General features: G+C 43.9%; 1 pseudogene; it reads left to right on the forward strand.

Moving 5' to 3' along the window:
• LOC147748859 (uncharacterized) overlaps nucleotides 1-21,258 on the forward strand; it is a 173,131-nt pseudogene that overhangs the window by 64,076 nt on the left and 87,797 nt on the right.

Genomic DNA, 21,258 nt, shown 5'->3' on the forward strand with positions numbered 1-21,258 from the left:
CAGACAGAACGGAATCATTATCTAAAGAGGAAACGCTGGCCTTAATCCGAACATATGACCTATCGGACCACAAGGAGGAAGAGAGAATCCAAACAATCCCACTAGACGTTAACAGAACAGCGAGAAAAAAGATAGAACATCCAACCCCCACAACTTACAGCACATACAGCTAACACCAAACAAAGCCGAAAATGTAAATGCTAGTAAAAAAGGAAAACATCTATCCTGTCTACTACTCAACTGCCGATCAGCGACCAAACATGCATCGGACGTAGCGGACCTCATCCTCAACAAGGACATCGACCTGGCAATCCTTACAGAAACTTGGCTTAAGGAATCCTCATCCCCAACCATGGATCTATTGATACCACCGCAATTCAACGTTCTGAGACTGGATAGACACGGAAAGCTAGGGGGAGGGATAGCCTGTATTCATCGATCTGACATAGAGGTTAAACAAATTCAGGCCGACCCACTTGAATCCTGTGAGTATCTTGGTCTTAACATAAGATCAACTAACACTCAATGGTGCAACCTGCATACTTTTTACCACCCACCAGGAGATAACACAAAGTTTATAGCAGAATTAATGGAGATCATAACAGCCAACTCTAACGACGCTGCCAATAACATATTCCTAGGCGACTTCAACCTGCATTGGGAGAACTGCAATGACAAACAGGTCAACATGCTTAAAGGTTTCCTCACGGAACTAAACCTCACTCAAGCATGCACACTGCCCACACATTCTAAAGGAGGGACGTTAGACTGGATAATCTCAAGAAACAAAGTTGCAACAATCCACTCCATAACACCATGTGACTGGTCTGATCATCACGCTATAAATTTCATGATACCCGCAACGAGAAAAGGTAGGACCAGGCAACCTGTCAAGACCAAAAAATGGACTCGAGACACAAAAGAAGCAAATATGGAACTACTGGTCGAAAGCTGTGAAAGAGACTTAAAGCCACCCAACAACCTCGAAAAAGTTAACGAGCTGACGGAACACTACATAACAACTGTCGAAAATATCGTTAATAACACCATGCCATTAAAATTGAAACGAATCTCAGAAAAGACCAAAAACCCGTGGTTTAACGAAGCACTAAATGAAGATAGACGCAAACTGAGAATGGCCGAAAGAAAATGGAGGCAACACCCATCATCTCCTGAACTGGAAGCCCTCAGAAAAACAAGGAAACAATATAATAAAAAGATCATCAACTCAAAAAAGGAATTTATAAGAGCAGAACTGGATAATGCCAAAAACAGGCCACAAAAACTATTTGAAATCCTAAAGGAGCAATCAAACAAACTAGCCAAAACAGTGCAAGAAAATTCAAAAACATCCCTAAGCTGTGATGATTTCTCCACATTTTTCACCGAAAAGGCCAAAGCACTCGAAATAGAGCTTAAAAACTCGGCGTTGAACCTTCCCAACGAACCCTGGTCTACTAACGATGCCAACTCTACAGCGGATTGCACCATGGCAAAAAACAAGGCGAGCTGGGAAACATTCGAACTGTACGACCAACACACGATTGCCAAGACGCTCTCAGGAATCAAACCTAACAACCACCACCAAGACCCTCTGCCTGCAAAACGCGTAAAAGAAATCAATCACATCCTGATTCCAATATGGACCGAAATAATAAATGCGTCACTGTCACAAGGGATCCTTCCCGACTGCCTAAAAACTGGTCAAGTCGTTCCCATAATCAAAAAACCCACAGCAGATACTTCAGATCCAAATAACTTTCGCCCAGTGACCAACATTCCTCTACTGGCCAAGTTGACCGAGAAATGTGTGCAGAACCAATTGAGCCAACACATCAACAAATTCTCCTTGCTAGATGAATGCCAATCAGGATTCAGAGCAGGGCACAGCACTGAAACAGCGATTCTCCACATTACCGATGACGCACTACAGGCCCTTGACCAAAATCAAGCATGCCTACTGATTCTCCTTGACTTGTCATCGGCATTTGATACGGTAAATCATGAAGCATTACTGACCAGGCTACGGGACAGGATGGGAATTTCGGGAATAGTGCTGAAATGGTTCGAGTCCTTTTTACAGAACAGAACACAGCGCTTCCTGGTTAACCAATCAATCTCCCTTCCTTGCCCTACCACAATTGGAGTCCCCCAAGGATCGACATTATCCCCAGATCTGTTTAACCTATACGTCGAGCGACTCACAGAAATTCTCCAAAAATCTCAAATATCCTATCACATGTATGCTGACGACACGCAAATTTACGTAAAGATCGGATCCATAAAAGAATTGGAATTAATGAATGAGACACTAAAAATGACACTTCAATGGTTAACGGCAAACCACCTGAAGTTGAATGCACATAAAACAGAGTTCCTACTAATCTCTCCACCAAAGAGAAATACAGAAATAATGTAATGGATGAAAGTCGTGACTGCGCTAAACTGCACCCCAACCCTTGTCAACTCAGCCAAATCTCTAGGAATCATCTTAGATGAGAATCTAGACATGAAAGCCCACATTAACTCAATGGCGAAAAGTGCCCGCTTTCACTTGAACTACCTAAGAAAATTGAAACCATTCCTCACAGAGTCAGACCTCAAATTGGCAATCCAATCCTTAGTTATCTCGAGGATTGAATATGGGTGCACCACCTTGGCTGGATTACCAAAAATGTCCACAGCACCACTGAAAGCCTGCCTTAACGCTGCAGCAAGACTTATCACCGGAACTAGGAAATATGACCATATATCCCCGCACCTGAAAGCATTAAACTGGCTACCATATGAAGCAAGAATCCAAATAAAGATAGCATGTATCACACATAAAGCATTACACGACAACACCCCAAGATATCTAGCAAAGAAAATCCAGCTGTCCAGTAGCAACCGACCATCTAGGAGTGCTGGGGAGCTGCTACTACGACCAGCCTTCTTCCGAAAGAAAAAAACCTATGACAGAGCGTTCTCAGGAGCGGCCCCCAGAATATGGAACTCACTCCCTCCAAACATCAGGAAGATCCAGAATCTGGTAACATTCAAACGGGAAGTGAAGAGCCTGCTGATGAATAGATTCATTACTTAGCAAAGATCACTAAACATGGATTTGCTATAATTCTGCCTTAGTACAGATCAGGCACGCCATCATTACTTAGCGAAGATCACTAAACATGGATTTGCTATAATTCTGCCTTAGTACAGATCTGGTACGCCACCAAAATGGGAGGCACAGACAATTCTATAATGGAATACGTATCCTATGATACGGGAACAATCCAATGGCCAATAGGAATGGAGATTTTATTTGAACAGGAGAACAGCATCTTTAATGAACTTATACCGTGCTACCTCATACATGAACCTATACCGTGCTACCTCATATTTGTTATATATACATGTTTTGTTATTATTTAATCATAGCATATTTACTTAGGCTAACGTCACATGTGCTACGTATATATATGTCATCTACCTCACTGCGATTGCTTGCTAACTGCTTATACATATGTTAACCTTGTTTCCTTTTCTTATTTCATGTTAAGCGCTCTGATACCCACGGGTCTTGTTCGCGCTATACAAAACTCTATAATAAATAAATAAATAAATAAATAAATAAATAAGGAAGGGCAGTCGAAGTCGCTGCCTCCTGTGTTGTCAACTGAATGAGTGGTTTAGCTAGAAATGCATACTGGGGAATCCATTGTCTGCAGTACGAGGTGAGGCCTATAAAGGCCCGCACTTCTTTTTGTGTCTGGGGTTGTGGCATGTTTACAATTAACTGGATGCGGTCAGGAGTGAGCTGTCTCCCCACTTTGGACAGCAAGTGACCCAAGTACACAACTTGCTGAACACAGAATTGTAGCTTCGAAGGAGACACCTTGTGTCCCTTGTCGGCCAGAAAATGTAAAACTGTCAGTGATGCTTGTTCACATTCGGGTTCACTTCGTGCGGTGATCAGCAGATCATCGACGTACTGTAGTAAGTCGGTATTAACTGGCATTTGGATACAATCAAGTTGTCTTTTCAGTGCTTGACTATAGATGCTGGGGCTTTCTGTGAATCCTTGAGGTGCGCGTGAAAATTTGAAACTTCGTCCATTTAAACTGAATCCGAAGAGGTATTGGCTCTCTGGATCAATGGGTACACTGAAGAAGGCGTTCTTGAGGTCAATTACAGTAAAGAACGTCGCTTCTGAATCAATAGCAGTCAATAGGGATGAGATGTCGGAAACCACAGGGTACTGTGGGACAATGCATTTATTCAGTTCTCCTAAATCAAGTACCAGCCGATATACTGGCGGTGCATTGGGATCAGTACGTTTACGAATCGGAATGATAGGGGAATTACAGATATTGGAGTTGGTTTCTACGACCACTCCTTGGGCAATGAGCTCTTCAATGATTTCCAGTAAAGCCACTACAGCATCGGGTGGTAACTTGTATTGTCTGATTCGCGGTAAAACAACTCCTGGTTTGAGTGTAACACGGTATGGTGTGATGTGCATGCAACCTACATCGGTTGGGCCTTGTGCCCACAGGTGTTTCGGTAAATTTTTCAATCTGACATCAAACTCTCGTAATACATAGTGACCCTTAAAGTCACACAGGAAAAGTCTAACTCCTTCCGGAGAACAACATATCACAGCTCCTAGAGCCTTCAATGTTTTGATACCTAACAAGTTTTCTGGACATGATTTCGTGAGTAACAAGTCTGTAACGCGTGATAATGGACCCACAGCTAGGGGGACTGGTTTCGATACTTCATTTACAATAGGCTGTCCTGAAAAACCAAGGGAAACATTCTGTGAGCCTGAGAGGGGTGCCCCTGGGACTTCATCATGGCTGATTGTTGTGCGGCTTGCCCCTGTGTCAATTAAAATTTTTCTGTCTTTTCCCAATACTTGACTGTGTACATAAGGACCCTCTTGATCTACAGGAATCTCAATAAGGGGCAAGCCAACCTCCCTCTCTAGGCTGTTTCATGTGTATCGCTGATAATCGGGATAATCAGATTGGGCATACTGGTTCATCTGCCGTGAAACTTGCTGTGTCGCGGCAATGGGCTGTGGCTGTGGCTGTGATACAGCTGTGGTCTGTGCTGTATGTGGTGAAGCATGCATAGGTTGTGAATTCTGTGAAGTCTGTTGCTGGACCTGGTCTTGTCTAGGCGGGTGCGGTCTTTCTTTAGTTTTACCTGTTGCTATATTGTGTTTCAGGACTGGACATTCATGTACGTAGTGACCTGGCTGCTTGCAATAGTTGCATGTCCCTTTAACGGGAGCTGCTGAATTACCTGTCTGGGTCGTACCCTTTCTCTGGCCGTCGGCTGGAACCGACTGGGCCACTAACATTTTCATGTCTTTCATACGTCTCTGTTCGTGATCCTGTTCTTCTCTAATTCTGTTCTGGTGGTATTGTAACATTTGTAACATCTGGGATGGCGTATTTGCTTGCCATGTACTTTCAACTTTATATACACGGTTCTTAACTGATGTCAGGGAATTCTCGACTAACTTTGTTACAAAAAGATGCGGGTACGACTCGCTACCTGGTTTCAGGCCACTATTAATAATGAAACATTTCTCGAATCTTGAATAGAAGTCACTAGTATCTTCATCGTGTTTCTGTTTACATGCTGAGATTGCGTCCCAGTCTTCCTTTTTAGTTGTCAATAATCTTGGCAAGACCTGTACTATTAAACCTGGTAATGCTTTAGCTTTGTCCCCAAGGCCTAGCCCAGGGGTACGACCTTTTTCCTCGTCTTCTATTTCAGTCCATATAATCTTTTTATCTCCCACCTCCCATTCCTTTTCCTTGAGTTTTTCATAAATGCCGGTGGGCAGCAGTACCTTTAACAATTTCATAATATCTGTATACGTGTAATCTCCCATGAGTAACATGTCTTTAAGTTCTCGGTGAAAACCTGCAGGGTCTTTATCATGACAGGGTACTAGTTTCTTCATTTCTAACAATTCTAACTTTGTTAAAGGTGTGTACACAAACACACGTTCCAAGGCATGATTGGCATTCATAACTGGGTGTACTTCTCGTAAAGGATTCTGCCTGTCAAAATGCTCAAAATGACACATTTTTCTTTCTGGTGGCTGAGCTGAAACATATTGTGGGCCTAAGAAAGCGTTATATTTACGTCGTTGTTCTAGAATTATTTGAATTAATCTGGTACTTAGGCCTCTCCATCTATTCATAAGTAGTGCTTCTAATGTATCAGGTAAGGGACCTGGATCAGAATGTTGTTGTCTGTATAACGTGATGAGATGCTGAATCATGTATACACCAGCTAATTTCTGCTCGTCTGGGGAAAGGTTCAGAAATGTCTGTGCTACTGTATCATCATTGTATGTGCTAGGATTGTTAGCCCATAGTACTGCTGACCGGGCTAGTTCTTGTTCATCCATAGAATTGAGTACATGGTACCCCATTTGTTCTTGAAGAATTTTATCGGTAACTTGAAACAGATATTCGGGAGAGCTTGGTTTTGATATGCCAGAGAGAAAAACTCTCTTGCTTTCTGGACGAATGCCTTTCCTAAGGTAATTTCCCTTACCTACATACGCTATCGTTTCTTTAGTCGTTTCTGGTTCTTCAGGTTCGTCCTCCTCGGAGGAGTTGTCATTTTCTTTTTCCTTTTCTTGTTCTTTTCTGTGTATTTCTATTACTTCCTTTCTGATTTTCTTGTACATGCTTGCTATACAATTCAGTTTATCATGCTTTCCGTCGGCTATATTTTGACCCCACTTGTGTAGTGCTTCCATTTCTTCCTGGTCTACCCCAGGCCTGTCTCGCTCTCTTATTAAGCAATTTATGAAAAAACGTAATATATATGCTTGAGTGTCAACTTTCTGGTGTGCCAGGGCCTCCTTAATACTTTCGGGATTTTCCCCAGTCTGGACAAAATGATATATTCTATCTAGATGATCAACCATCCCTGGGAATAACACTAGGTAATCTGTAGCTTGTCGCAAGCGTAGTGATGCTATCAACATTCTATCGTCTTTACCGGGTACTGGATCGTATCTGCAAATTGGAAGGGGTTCTTTGAGCATGTCGAGACGGGGTGATTGGGGTGTATGTTGCTTCAGCATGTCCCTAAAGTTGAATCTGTGTGTTGCTGGCGGGGTCTGGAGACCTCCTGTCGCACCTCCTGAGGCAGAGGCTTGAGCATTATTTCTCTGTGGAGTCTGTATGTGTACCTGAACTTGTCTCTTACTGGGATCAGGCGCAATCGGATTCGGTATATTAATCTTAGGTGTGGGAAGTGGTGGAGGTGGAGGAACAAGTGGAGCAGGCTGTCGATCGGGTGAACCTTGTTGCGGCAGTGGCTGGACATTGTCTTGAAGCGGGTTGCCACCTCCGTCACCGTCAGTAGGCGGGATGCGGGCACGTGGATTGGTGTAAGCGGGTGCTACATCGTCTAGATAGGAAGCAAGGAATATGTCTTTGGTGGTCCTGTGATTTACTTTAGTCGGAACCAATGGTGGCGGCAGATTTTTCGGTATTTCCGAAGTGGCTTCAGGCAAACCGTCGGCCACTAAGTACATGCCATTTACAAGATTGTTTCGCATGCGGTCTACTTGTTCTGCTTTTACTCGGATCCCTTCATTAACTAATTCGTTTTCTCGGACTCTATCCGACTCTTCTCTATGTCTGTCTTCTTTTCGGAGTTCTTTTTCGGCACGTTTATGTGATTCTTTACGCCAAAATTCTATGGCGTCTTTCTGAGATTGTCTGGCTTTCTTTTTCCATAGCGCTTCTTCTACCTTCATGATGCACTCGGCATCCCACGTTCCTGTAGCGGGCCATGTGTGTCTCTCGTCTAGGTGCTTAGTATAATCGGCCCATAAATCTAGATACAGTATGGCATCTAAGCCATGCTTATGGTACATAACATTTCCAGGAGTGTCCCTAGGGGGGAAAGGAATTTCTTCCTCTAGCATCCCTTTCCTAGTTCCTATCTGTCTTAGTTTATTGAAAAACGGCATCTTGTTACTTAGTACTGGATACTCGATACTTGTTACTTACTCTGAACACAGCTAGTTACACAAAAACACAGTAATGTACATCAAACAGTCACTCATACCACGACATTAATCACATGAAAACATTTTGAACATATATCACTACCCTTGATACTAGATGTACTGCTAAAGAGCACAGATACACTGTCGAGAACAGTGCAAGAACTTGAATGCTTGATATACTGCTAAACAGGACAGATACACTGTCTAAAACAGTGCAGACCGCGTTTGTGTACCCAAACCCGTCTTTACCGGATACATAATAATGCACCCGTCTAGATACGTCCCCAGCAATGGTACTCACCGGGAAGCACGGAACGGAAGGCCTCGGAAAACTCGACTGGACTGGACCGGACTGGACTGGACTCGACTCGATTCGACACGTGAATACTTCGGAAACTGGTGGGCCTCTTGACACCTCGGACCTTGCTTCTTTCGGCTAGGCTCTGGTCGGGATCCTCCGCACTCCTCACCGCCTCGTCTGGGTGCTGATCGCAGTCTCCGTCACCTCCGTGGGCCAGAGGGAGATACAGGAAATCCTGCGGGTACGCGTAATTGTCCGTCTTGACTTATGGCAGGGGGCAAAGGTTGCAACGCACCAACCGGCGCGTAAGGTGGGGGAGGGGTCCCTATTCGGGCGCCAACATAATGTGGTAAATATTTGATTTACCGTCCTAATTTCTATGCAGGTAAGTACTTAAACAAAAATAACTCAATCGGAAAGAAAGACGCAGAGTCCGTGGTGTTAGAGTTCTTAGGGGTTTTATTCCTTAAAAAGGAATGGTTCTGGTACCGGATATCGGGTTCCTGACACCACTGGGGTGCAGGAAGGGATAGAGCATACTTTATTGACAAGACATAACTTTTATACTTAAACCATATAATGAATACCAATACAGTAGGCATAACAGCTGAGAGAAACAAGATAAAAACACACACGTGTTAGCAATACGTAATCAAAAGGCGTGAACTAGGCGTGAACATAGGGGTGTGTGCTAGGAACGTCACATGTAAGTGTCACAAGTAGGTGGGTACATAGCAGAATCTTGCAATGTCAGCAGAAATCTGAGGTCTGGATGCGCGCGCAGCTGCATGACGTGTGATTGACGTGGAGCTGGAGGGTGCAGGGGACTTGACATTTACACTAGCAGAAAGAGACAGAAGTCTGGCATGTCAGATCAACTCGTACCTATATCATATCTGATATCTGATGTTTGGGAACCATATTATCTAGAGGGAAAGGTCTCTTGGGCAGAGGCTATTCTATACTGACTGTGAGTGCGTGTATAAGCGTCTACGTGTCTGCATGAGATGCGAGGGGGCATGGGCCTACCATGGTAACAGAAGCTATGAATTACTTGCACGGAGACAGTGAGACCGGGCCCTTTGCTCTGCAGCTGGAAGGATGTTTACTTGAACTAGTAGGCAGGAATGTATGTTTGAGGAGCGGAGCAGATAATTCGAAGGTTGAATACAGTCTTGGCAGGCAGCAGGCTGAGCTAAGCGCCGTTAGCCGCGCAGGGAGTAAGGCAGAGGTCATGGGTACAGAGGCAGTCCAGGCTGAGGCGTTCAGAGTCAGAAGGCAGGAAAAGGCTCAATGGCAGAATTCAGAGGCCTACTTCGCCAGAGCTGAACAACGTGTAAAGTACACCACAAAAAGACGTTGGCATGGCATACTTAGAAATGGAGTATTCAACCCGTTCAGGGTGGATCTGAAAGAGGACATGTTAACGTTGGACGCAAATGTATTTGCGTCTTCATAGCTGGCACAGGAGGGAAGTTACATGCACTTTAAGCTCGTACATGGAGACGGTGGGGTACACGTTAGGGAACATTTCTTGACCATAAAATTTATATTTCCTCAGCCCTTCTTAGCGTCTTTCTGCTTTTCTGATCCTTCTTTTTGCACTTCTCTTGCCCCTTTCTGAACCTCTCTAGCCTCTTCCTGCACCTCTCTTGCCTCTTTCTGCAGGTCTATTGCCTCTTTCTGCACCTCTGTGGTTTATTTCTACATTTCTCTTGCCTTTTTTCTGCACCCCTCTTCCTCTTTCTGCACCTCTCTTGCCCTTTTCCATACCCCTGTTCCCTCTGTTTACAGCTCTCTTGCCTGTTTCTACACTTCTCTTGCTACCTTACCGCACCTCTATTGCTTCATTCTCCACTTCTATTGCCTCTTTCTGCATTTTTGCTGCTTCTTTCTGCACTTCTCTAACCCCTTTCTGCACTTCTCTTGCCTCTTTCAGCACCCCTCTTGTATCTTTCTGTACTTCTATTGCCTCTTTTTGCACCTCTCAGAACTCTTTCTGCAGTTTTATTGCCTCTCTATGCACTTGTCATCCCTCTTTCTGTACCTCTCTTGTCTCTTTCTGCACCTCTGATGTATCTTTGTGCACATCTCTTGCCTCTTTCTGAACTTCTGTTTCCTTTTTCTGCACCTCTGTTGCATTTTTCTGCACTTCTGCTTCTTTCTGAATTTCTGTTTCTTCTTTCTGCACTTCTCTTCGCTCTTTTGGTATTTTTCTTCCCTCTTTCTGCACCTCTGTTGCTTCTTTCTGCACTTTTCTAGCCTATTTCTGCATCCCTCTTCCCTCTTTCTGCACCTCACTTGCATCCTTCTGCCCCCCTCTTGCCTCATTCTGCAGTTCTCTTACCTCTTTCTGCACATCTGATGCTTATTTCGGCACTTCTCTTTCCTCTTTCTGAACTTCTCTTTTCCTTCTTTCTGTACATTTCCTGCCTCTTTTACATTTCTGTTGCTTATTTCTGCACCCCTCTTCCCTCTTTCGGCACCTCTGTTACCTTATTTTACAGCCCTCTTCCCTCTTTTTGCACCTCTCTTAGCTGTTTCTGCACCTCTTTTGACTGTTTCTTCACTTCTGTTGCCTTTATTTGCACCTCTGTTTTTCTTTCTGCACTTATCCTGCCTCTTTATGCATTTCTTTTGCTTCTTTCTGCACTTCTCTTACCTCTTTCGCACCCCTCTTGCCTCATTCAACACCTCTGTTTCTTGTTTTTTCACCCCTCTTCTCTCTTTCTGTATCCTTCTTACCTCTTTCTGCGCTTCTCTTACCTATTTCTACATATCTGTTGCTTCTTTTTTCAGCACTTCTGTTGCCTATTTCTGCACCCCTCTTTTTCTACCTTTCTTGCCTATTTCTACACACCTCTTGTCTCTTTCTGCACATCTGTTACTTCTTTCGGTATCTCTCTTCCCTCTTTCTGCACTTATCTTGCCTCTTTCTGCATTTCTGTTGCTTCTTTCTGCACTTCTCTTGCCTCTATCTACATTTATCTTGCTTTTTGCTGTACATCTCTTGCCTCTTTCTTTACCTCACTTCCCTCTTTCTGCACCTCTCTTGCCTTTTTCTGCACCACTGCTCCCTCTTGTTGTACTTCTCTTGCCTATTTCCACACCCCTCTTGCCTCTTTCTGACCTCTGTTGTCTCTTTCTGCACTCGTCTTCCCTCTTTCTGTACTTCTCCTGGCTCTTTCTGCACCCTTCTCCCCTCTGTCTACACTTCTTTTTTCATCTTTCTGCAGTTCTATTGCCTCTTTCTGCACCTCCATTGCTTCTTTCTGTGCTTCTCTAGCCTCTTTCTGCACCTCTGATGCTTGTTTCTGCACTTCTCTAGCCTATTTTTGCATTTATGTTCCTTCTTTCTGTACATCTCCTGCCTCTTTCTACATTTCTGTTGCTTATTTCTGCAACCCTCTTCCCTCTTACGGCACCTATCTTGCCATTTTTTGCAGCCCTCTTTCCTCTTTTTGCACCTCTCTTGCCTGTTTCTGCACCTCTTTTGACTGTATCTTTACTTCTGTTGCCTCTTTGTGCACCTCTGTTTTTTCTTTCTGGACTTTCCTACCTCTTTATGCATTTTTGTTGCTTCTTTCTGCACTAATCTTGCCTCTTTTGCACCCATCTTGCCTATTTTTATACCTCTGTTTCTGTTTCTGCACCCCTCTTTCCTCTTTCTTCATCCCTCTTACCTCTTTCTGTGCTTCTCTTGCCTCTTTCTGTACCCCTCTTCCCGCCTTTTCCACCTCTCTTGCCTGTTTCTACATCCCCCTTGTCTCTTTTTGCACATCAGTTACTTCCTTCTGCACCCCTCTTCCCTTTTTCTGCACTTCTATTGCCTTATCTTGCTTTTTCCTGTACTAATCTTGATTCTTTCTGTACCCCTCTTCCCTCTTTCGGCACCTCTCTTGCCTTTTTCTGCACCACTGTTCCCTCTTTTTGTACTTATCGTGCCTTTTTCCACATACCTCATGCCTCTTTCTGCACATCTGTTGCCTCTTTATGCACTTGTCTTCCCTCTTTTTGCAAATCTCCTGTCTCTTTCTGCACCCTATTCTCCTCTTTCTACACCTCTTTTTTCATCTTTCCGCAGTTCTATTGCCTCTTTCTGCACCTCTGTTGCTTCTTTCTGCCCTTCTTAGCGTCTTTCTGCTTTTCTGATCCTTCTTTTTGCACTTCTCTTGCCCCTTTCTGCACCTCTCTAGCCTCTTCCTGCACCTCTCTTGCCTCTTTCTGCAGGTCTATTGCCTCTTTCTGCACCTCTGTGGTTTATTTCTACATTTCTCTTGCCTTTTTTCTGCACCCCTCTTCCTCTTTCTGCACCTCTCTTGCCCTTTTCCATACCCCTGTTCCCTCTGTTTACAGCTCTCTTGCCTGTTTCTACACTTCTCTTGCTACCTTACCGCACCTCTATTGCTTCTTTCTCCACTTCTATTGCCTCTTTCTGCATTTTTGCTGCTTCTTTCTGCACTTCTCTAGCCCCTTTCTGCACTTCTCTTGCCTCTTTCAGCACCCCTCTTGTATCTTTCTGTACTTCTATTACCTCTTTTTGCACCTCTCAGAACTCTTTCTGCAGTTTTATTGCCTCTCTATGCACTTGTCATCCCTCTTTCTGTACCTCTCTTGTCTCTTTCTGCACCTCTGATGTATCTTTGTGCACATCTCTTGCCTCTTTCTGAACTTCTGTTTCCTTTTTCTGCACCTCTGTTGCATTTTTCTGCACTTCTGCTTCTTTCTGAATTTCTGTTTATTCTTTCTGCACTTCTCTTCGCTCTTTTGGTATTTTTCTTCCTTCTTTCTGCACCTCTGTTGCTTCTTTCTGCACTTTTCTAGCCTATTTCTGCATCCCTCTTCCCTCTTTCTGCACCTCACTTGCATCCTTCTGCCCCCCTCTTGCCTCATTCTGCAGTTCTCTTACCTCTTTCTGCACATCTGATGCTTATTTCGGCACTTCTCTTTCCTCTTTCTGAACTTCTCTTTTCCTTCTTTCTGTACATTTCCTGACTCTTTTACATTTCTGTTGCTTATTTCTGCACCCCTCTTCCCTCTTTCGGCACCTCTGTTACCTTATTTTACAGCCCTCTTCCCTCTTTTTGCACCTCTCTTAGCTGTTTCTGCACTTCTTTTGACTGTTTCTTCGCTTCTGTTGCCTTTATTTGCACCTCTGTTTTTCTTTCCGCACTTATCCTGCCTCTTTATGCATTTCTTTTGCTTCTTTCTGCACTTCTCTTACCTCTTTCGCACCCCTCTTGCCTCATTCAACACCTCTGTTTCTTGTTTTTGCACCCCTCTTCTCTCTTTCTGTATCCTTCTTACCTCTTTCTGCGCTTCTCTTACCTATTTCTACATATCTGTTGCTTCTTTTTTCAGCACTTCTGTTGCCTCTTTCTGTACCCCTCTTTTTCTACCTTTCTTGCCTATTTCTACACACCTCTTGTCTCTTTCTGCACATCTGTTACTTCTTTCGGTATCCCTCTTCCCTCTTTCTGCTCTTATCTTGCCTCTTTCTGCATTTCTGTTGCTTCTTTCTGCACTTCTCTTGCCTCTATCTACATTTATCTTGCTTTTTGCTGTACATCTCTTGCCTCTTTCTGTACCTCTCTTCCCTCTTTCTGCACCTCTCTTGCCTTTTTCTGCACCACTGCTCCCTCTTGTTGTAGTTCTCTTGCCAATTTCTATACCCCTCTTGCCTCTTTCTGACCTCTGTTGTCTCTTTCGGCACTCGTCTTCCCTCTTTCTGTACTTCTCCTGGCTCTTTCTGCACCCTTCTCCCCTCTGTCTACACTTCTTTTTTCATCTTTCTGCAGTTCTATTGCCTCTTTCTGCACCTCTGTTGCTTCTTTCTGTGCTTCTCTAGCCTCTTTCTGCACCTCTGATGCTTGTTTCTGCACTTCTCTAGCCTATTTTTGCATTTCTGTTCCTTCTTTCTGTACATCTCCTGCCTCTTTCTACATTTCTGTTGCTTATTTCTGCAACCCTCTTCCCTCTTACAGCATCTATCTTGCCATATTGTGCAGCCCTCTTTCCTCTTTTTGCACCTCTCTTGCCTGTTTCTGCACCTCTTTTGACTGTATCTTTACTTCTGTTGCCTCTTTGTGCACCTCTGTTTTTTCTTTCTGCACTTATCCTGCCTCTTTATGCATTTTTGTTGCTTCTTTCTGCACTACTCTTGCCTCTTTTGCACCCATCTTGCCTATTTTTATACCTCTGTTTCTGTTTCTGCACCACTCTTTCCTCTTTCTTCATCCCTCTTACCTCTTTCTGTGCTTCTCTTGCCTCTTTCTGAACCCCTCTTCCCTCCTTTTCCACCTCTCTTGCCTCTCTATGCACTTTTCACCCCTCTTTCTGTACCTCTCTTGTCTCTTTCTGCACCTCTGATGTATCTTTGTGCACATCTCTTGACTCTTTCTGAACTTCTGTTTCCTTTTTCTGCACCTCTGTTGCTTTTTTCAGCACTTCTGCCTCTTTCTGTATTTCTGTTTCTTCTTTCTGCACTTCTCTTCGCTCTTTTGGTGTTTTTCTTCCTTCTTTCTGCACCTCTGTTGCTTCTTTCTGCACTTTTCTAGCCTATTTCTGCATCCCTCTTCCCTCTTTCTGCACCTCACTTGCATCCTTCTGCCCCCCTCTTGCCTCATTCTGCAGTTCTCTTACCTCTTTCTGCACATCTGATGCTTATTTCGGCACTTCTCTTTCCTCTTTCTGAACTTCTCTTTTCCTTCTTTCTGTACATTTCCTGCCTCTTTCACATTTCTGTTGCTTATTTCTGCACCCCTCTTCCCTCTTTCGGCACCTCTGTTACCTTATTTTACAGCCCTCTTCCCTCTTTTTGCACCTCTCTTAGCTGTTTCTGCACCTCTTTTGACTGTTTCTTCACTTCTGTTGCCTTTATTTGCACCTCTGTTTTTCTTTCTGCACTTATCCTGCCTCTTTATGCATTTCTTTTGCTTCTTTCTGCACTTCTCTTACCTCTTTCGCACCCCTCTTGCCTCATTCAACACCTCTGTTTCTTGTTTTTGAACCCCTCTTCTCTCTTTCTGTATACTTCTTACCTCTTTCTGCGCTTCTCTTACCAATTTCTACATATCTGTTGCTTCTTTTTTCAGCACTTCTGTTGCCTATTTCTGCACCCCTCTTTTTCTACCTTTCTTGCCTATTTCTACACACCTCTTGTCTCTTTCTGCACATCTGTTACTTCTTTCGGTATCCCTCTTCCCTCTTTACGCACTTATCTTGCCTCTTTCTGCATTTCTGTTGCTTCTTTCTGCACTTCTCTTGCCTCTATCTACATTTATCTTGCTTTTTGCTGTACATCTCTTGCCTCTTTCTTTACCTCACTTCCCTCTTTCTGCACCTCTCTTGCCTTTTTCTGCACCACTGCTCCCTCTTGTTGTACTTCTCTTGCCTATTTCCACACCCCTCTTGCCTCTTTCTGACCTCTGTTGTCTCTTTCTGCACTCGTCTTCCCTCTTTCTGTACTTCTCCTGGCTCTTTCTGCACCCTTCTCCCCTCTGTCTACACTTCTTTTTTCATCTTTCTGCAATTCTATTGCCTCTTTCTGCACCTCCATTGCTTCTTTCTGTGCTTCTCTAGCCTCTTTCTGCACCTCTGATGCTTGTTTCTGCACTTCTCTAGCCTATTTTTGCATTTATGTTCCTTCTTTCTGTACATCTCCTGCCTCTTTCTACATTTCTGTTGCTTATTTCTGCAACCCTCTTCCCTCTTACGGCACCTATCTTGCCATTTTTTGCAGCCCTCTTTCCTCTTTTTGCACCTCTCTTGCCTGTTTCTGCACCTCTTTGACTGTATCTTTACTTCTGTTGCCTCTTTGTGCACCTCTGTTTTTTCTTTCTGGACTTTCCTGCCTCTTTATGCATTTTTGTTGCTTCTTTCTGCACTAATCTTGCCTCTTTTGCACCCATCTTGCCTATTTTTATACCTCTGTTTCTGTTTCTGCACCCCTCTTTCCTCTTTCTTCATCCCTCTTACCTCTTTCTGTGCTTCTCTTGCCTCTTTCTGTACCCCTCTTCCCGCCTTTTCCACCTCTCTTGCCTGTTTCTACTTCCCCTTGTCTCTTTTTGCACATCTGTTACTTCCTTCTGCACCCCTCTTCCCTTTTTCTGCACTTCTATTGCCTTATCTTGCTTTTTCCTGTACTAATCTTGATTCTTTCTGTACCCCTCTTCCCTCTTTCGGCACCTCTCTTGCCTTTTTCTGCACCACTGTTCCCTCTTTTTGTAGTTATCTTGCCTATTTCCACATACCTCATGCCTCTTTCTGCACATCTGTTGCCTCATTTTTGCACTTGTCTTCCCTCTTTTTGCAAATCTCCTGTCTCTTTCTGCACCCTATTCCCCTCTTTCTACACCTCTTTTTTCATCTTTCCGCAGTTCTATTGCCTCTTTCCGCACCTCTGTTGCTTCTTTCTGCCCTTCCTAGCGTCTTTCTGCTTTTCTGATCCTTCTTTTTGCACTTCTCTTGCCCCTTTCTGCACCTCTCTAGCCTCTTCCTGCACCTCTCTTGCCTCTTTCTACAGGTCTATTGCCTCTTTCTGCACCTCTGTGGTTTATTTCTACATTTCTCTTGCCTTTTTTCTGCACCCCTCTTCCTCTTTCTGCACCTCTCTTGCCCTTTTCCATACCCCTGTTCCCTCTGTTTACAGCTCTCTTGCCTGTTTCTACACTTCTCTTGCTACCTTACCGCACCTCTATTGCTTCTTTCTCCACTTCTATTGCCTCTTTCTGCATTTTTGCTGCTTCTTTCTGCACTTCTCTAGCCCCTTTCTGCACTTCTCTTGCCTCTTTCAGCACCCCTCTTGTATCTTTCTGTACTTCTATTGCCTCTTTTTGCACCTCTCAGAACTCTTTCTGCAGTTTTATTGCGTCTCTATGCACTTGTCATCCCTCTTTCTGTACCTCTCTTGTCTCTTTCTGCACCTCTGATGTATCTTTGTGCACATCTCTTGCCTCTTTCTGAACTTCTGTTTCCTTTTTCTGCACCTCTGTTGCATTTTTCTGCACTTCTGCTTCTTTCTGAATTTCTGTTTCTTCTTTCTGCACTTCTCTTCGCTCTTTTGGTATTTTTCTTCCCTCTTTCTGCACCTCTGTTGCTTCTTTCTGCACTTTTCTAGCCTATTTCTGCATCCCTCTTCCCTCTTTCTGCACCTCACTTGCATCCTTCTGCCCCCCTCTTGCCTCATTCTGCAGTTCTCTTACCTCTTTCTGCACATCTGATGCTTATTTCGGCACTTCTCTTTCCTCTTTTGGAACTTCTCTTTTCCTTCTTTCTGTACATTTCCTGCCTCTTTTACATTTCTGTTGCTTATTTCTGCACCCCTCTTCCCTCTTTCGGCACCTCTGTTACCTTATTTTACAGCCCTCTTCCCTCTTTTTGCACCTCTCAGCTGTTTTTGCACCTCTTTTGACTGTTTCTTCACTTCTGTTGCCTTTATTTGCACCTCTGTTTTTCTTTCTGCACTTATCCTGCCTCTTTATGCATTTCTTTTGCTTCTTTCTGCACTTCTCTTACCTCTTTCGCACCCCTCTTGCCTCATTCAACACCTCTGTTTCTTGTTTTTGCACCCCTCTTCTCTCTTTCTGTATCCTTCTTACCTCTTTCTGCGCTTCTCTTACCTATTTCTACATATCTGTTGCTTCTTTTTTCAGCACTTCTGTTGCCTATTTCTGCACCCCTCTTTTTCTACCTTTCTTGCCTATTTCTACACACCTCTTGTCTCTTTCTGCACATCTGTTACTTCTTTCGGTATCTCTCTTCCCTCTTTCTGCACTTATCTTGCCTCTTTCTGCATTTCTGTTGCTTCTTTCTGCACTTCTCTTGCCTCTATCTACATTTATCTTGCTTTTTGCTGTACATCTCTTGCCTCTTTCTTTACCTCACTTCCCTCTTTCTGCACCTCTCTTGCCTTTTTCTGCACCACTGCTCCCTCTTGTTGTACTTCTCTTGCCTATTTCCACACCCCTCTTGCCTCTTTCTGACCTCTGTTGTCTCTTTATGCACTCGTCTTCCCTCTTTCTGTACTTCTCCTGGCTCTTTCTGCACCCTTCTCCCCTCTGTCTACACTTCTTTTTTCATCTTTCTGCAGTTCTATTGCCTCTTTCTGCACCTCCATTGCTTCTTTCTGTGCTTCTCTAGCCTCTTTCTGCACCTCTGATGCTTGTTTCCGCACTTCTCTAGCCTATTTTTGCATTTATGTTCCTTCTTTCTGTACATCTCCTGCCTCTTTCTACATTTCTGTTGCTTATTTCTGCAACCCTCTTCCCTCTTACGGCACCTATCTTGCCATTTTTTGCAGCCCTCTTTCCTCTTTTTGCACCTCTCTTGCCTGTTTCTGCACCTCTTTTGACTGTATCTTTACTTCTGTTGCCTCTTTGTGCACCTCTGTTTTTTCTTTCTGGACTTTCCTACCTCTTTATGCATTTTTGTTGCTTCTTTCTGCACTAATCTTGCCTCTTTTGCACCCATCTTGCCTATTTTTATACCTCTGTTTCTGTTTCTGCACCCCTCTTTCCTCTTTCTTCATCCCTCTTACCTCTTTCTGTGCTTCTCTTGCCTCTTTCTGTACCCCTCTTCCCGCCTTTTCCACCTCTCTTGCCTGTTTCTACATCCCCCTTGTCTCTTTTTGCACATCAGTTACTTCCTTCTGCACCCCTCTTCCCTTTTTCTGCACTTCTATTGCCTTATCTTGCTTTTTCCTGTACTAATCTTGATTCTTTCTGTACCCCTCTTCCCTCTTTCGGCACCTCTCTTGCCTTTTTCTGCACCACTGTTCCCTCTTTTTGTACTTATCGTGCCTTTTTCCACATACCTCATGCCTCTTTCTGCACATCTGTTGCCTCTTTATGCACTTGTCTTCCCTCTTTTTGCAAATCTCCTGTCTCTTTCTGCACCCTATTCCCCTCTTTCTACACCTCTTTTTTCATCTTTCCGCAGTTCTATTGCCTCTTTCTGCACCTCTGTTGCTTCTTTCTGCCCTTCTTAGCGTCTTTCTGCTTTTCTGATCCTTCTTTTTGCACTTCTCTTGCCCCTTTCTGCACCTCTCTAGCCTCTTCCTGCACCTCTCTTGCCTCTTTCTGCAGGTCTATTGCCTCTTTCTGCACCTCTGTGGTTTATTTCTACATTTCTCTTGCCTTTTTTCTGCACCCCTCTTCCTCTTTCTGCACCTCTCTTGCCCTTTTCCATACCCCTGTTCCCTCTGTTTACAGCTCTCTTGCCTGTTTCTACACTTCTCTTGCTACCTTACCGCACCTCTATTGCTTCTTTCTCCACTTCTATTGCCTCTTTCTGCATTTTTGCTGCTTCTTTCTGCACTTCTCTAGCCCCTTTCTGCACTTCTCTTGCCTCTTTCAGCACCCCTCTTGTATCTTTCTGTACTTCTATTACCTCTTTTTGCACCTCTCAGAACTCTTTCTGCAGTTTTATTGCCTCTCTATGCACTTGTCATCCCTCTTTCTGTACCTCTCTTGTCTCTTTCTGCACCTCTGATGTATCTTTGTGCACATCTCTTGCCTCTTTCTGAACTTCTGTTTCCTTTTTCTGCACCTCTGTTGCATTTTTCTGCACTTCTGCTTCTTTCTGAATTTCTGTTTATTCTTTCTGCACTTCTCTTCGCTCTTTTGGTATTTTTCTTCCCTCTTTCTGCACCTCTGTTGCTTCTTTCTGCACTTTTCTAGCCTATTTCTGCATCCCTCTTCCCTCTTTCTGCACCTCACTTGCATCCTTCTGCCCCCCTCTTGCCTCATTCTGCAGTTCTCTTACCTCTTTCTGCACATCTGATGCTTATTTCGGCACTTCTCTTTCCTCTTTCTGAACTTCTCTTTTCCTTCTTTCTGTACATTTCCTGACTCTTTTACATTTCTGTTGCTTATTTCTGCACCCCTCTTCCCTCTTTCGGCACCTCTGTTACCTTATTTTACAGCCCTCTTCCCTCTTTTTGCACCTCTCTTAGCTGTTTCTGCACTTCTTTTGACTGTTTCTTCGCTTCTGTTGCCTTTATTTGCACCTCTGTTTTTCTTTCCGCACTTATCCTGCCTCTTTATGCATTTCTTTTGCTTCTTTCTGCACTTCTCTTACGTCTTTCGCACCCCTCTTGCCTCATTCAACACCTCTGTTTCTTGTTTTTGCACCCCTCTTCTCTCTTTCTGTATCCTTCTTACCTCTTTCTGCGCTTCTCTTACCTATTTCTACATATCTGTTGCTTCTTTTTTCAGCACTTCTGTTGCCTCTTTCTGCACCCCTCTTTTTCTACCTTTCTTGCCTATTTCTACACACCTCTTGTCTCTTTCTGCACATCTGTTACTTCTTTCGGTATCCCTCTTCCCTCTTTCTGCTCTTATCTTGCCTCTTTCTGCATTTCTGTTGCTTCTTTCTGCACTTCTCTTGCCTCTATCTACATTTATCTTGCTTTTTGCTGTACATCTCTTGCCTCTTTCTGTACCTCTCTTCCCTCTTTCTGCACCTCTCTTGCCTTTTTCTGCACCACTGCTCCCTCTTGTTGTAGTTCTCTTGCCTATTTCTATACCCCTCTTGCCTCTTTCTGACCTCTGTTGTCTCTTTCGGCACTCGTCTTCCCTCTTTCTGTACTTCTCCTGGCTCTTTCTGCACCCTTCTCCCCTCTGTCTACACTTCTTTTTTCATCTTTCTGCAGTTCTATTGCCTCTTTCTGAACCTCTGTTGCTTCTTTCTGTGCTTCTCTAGCCTCTTTCTGCACCTCTGATGCTTGTTTCTGCACTTCTCTAGCCTATTTTTGCATTTCTGTTCCTTCTTTCTGTACATCTCCTGCCTCTTTCTACATTTCTGTTGCTTATTTCTGCAACCCTCTTCCCTCTTACAGCATCTATCTTGCCATATTGTGCAGCCCTCTTTCCTCTTTTTGCACCTCTCTTGCCTGTTTCTGCACCTCTTTTGACTGTAT

Source organism: Lissotriton vulgaris, chromosome 1_1 (assembly GCF_964263255.1).
Source record: "Lissotriton vulgaris chromosome 1_1, aLisVul1.2, whole genome shotgun sequence".
In the NCBI taxonomy this organism is placed as follows: domain Eukaryota; kingdom Metazoa; phylum Chordata; class Amphibia; order Caudata; family Salamandridae; genus Lissotriton; species Lissotriton vulgaris.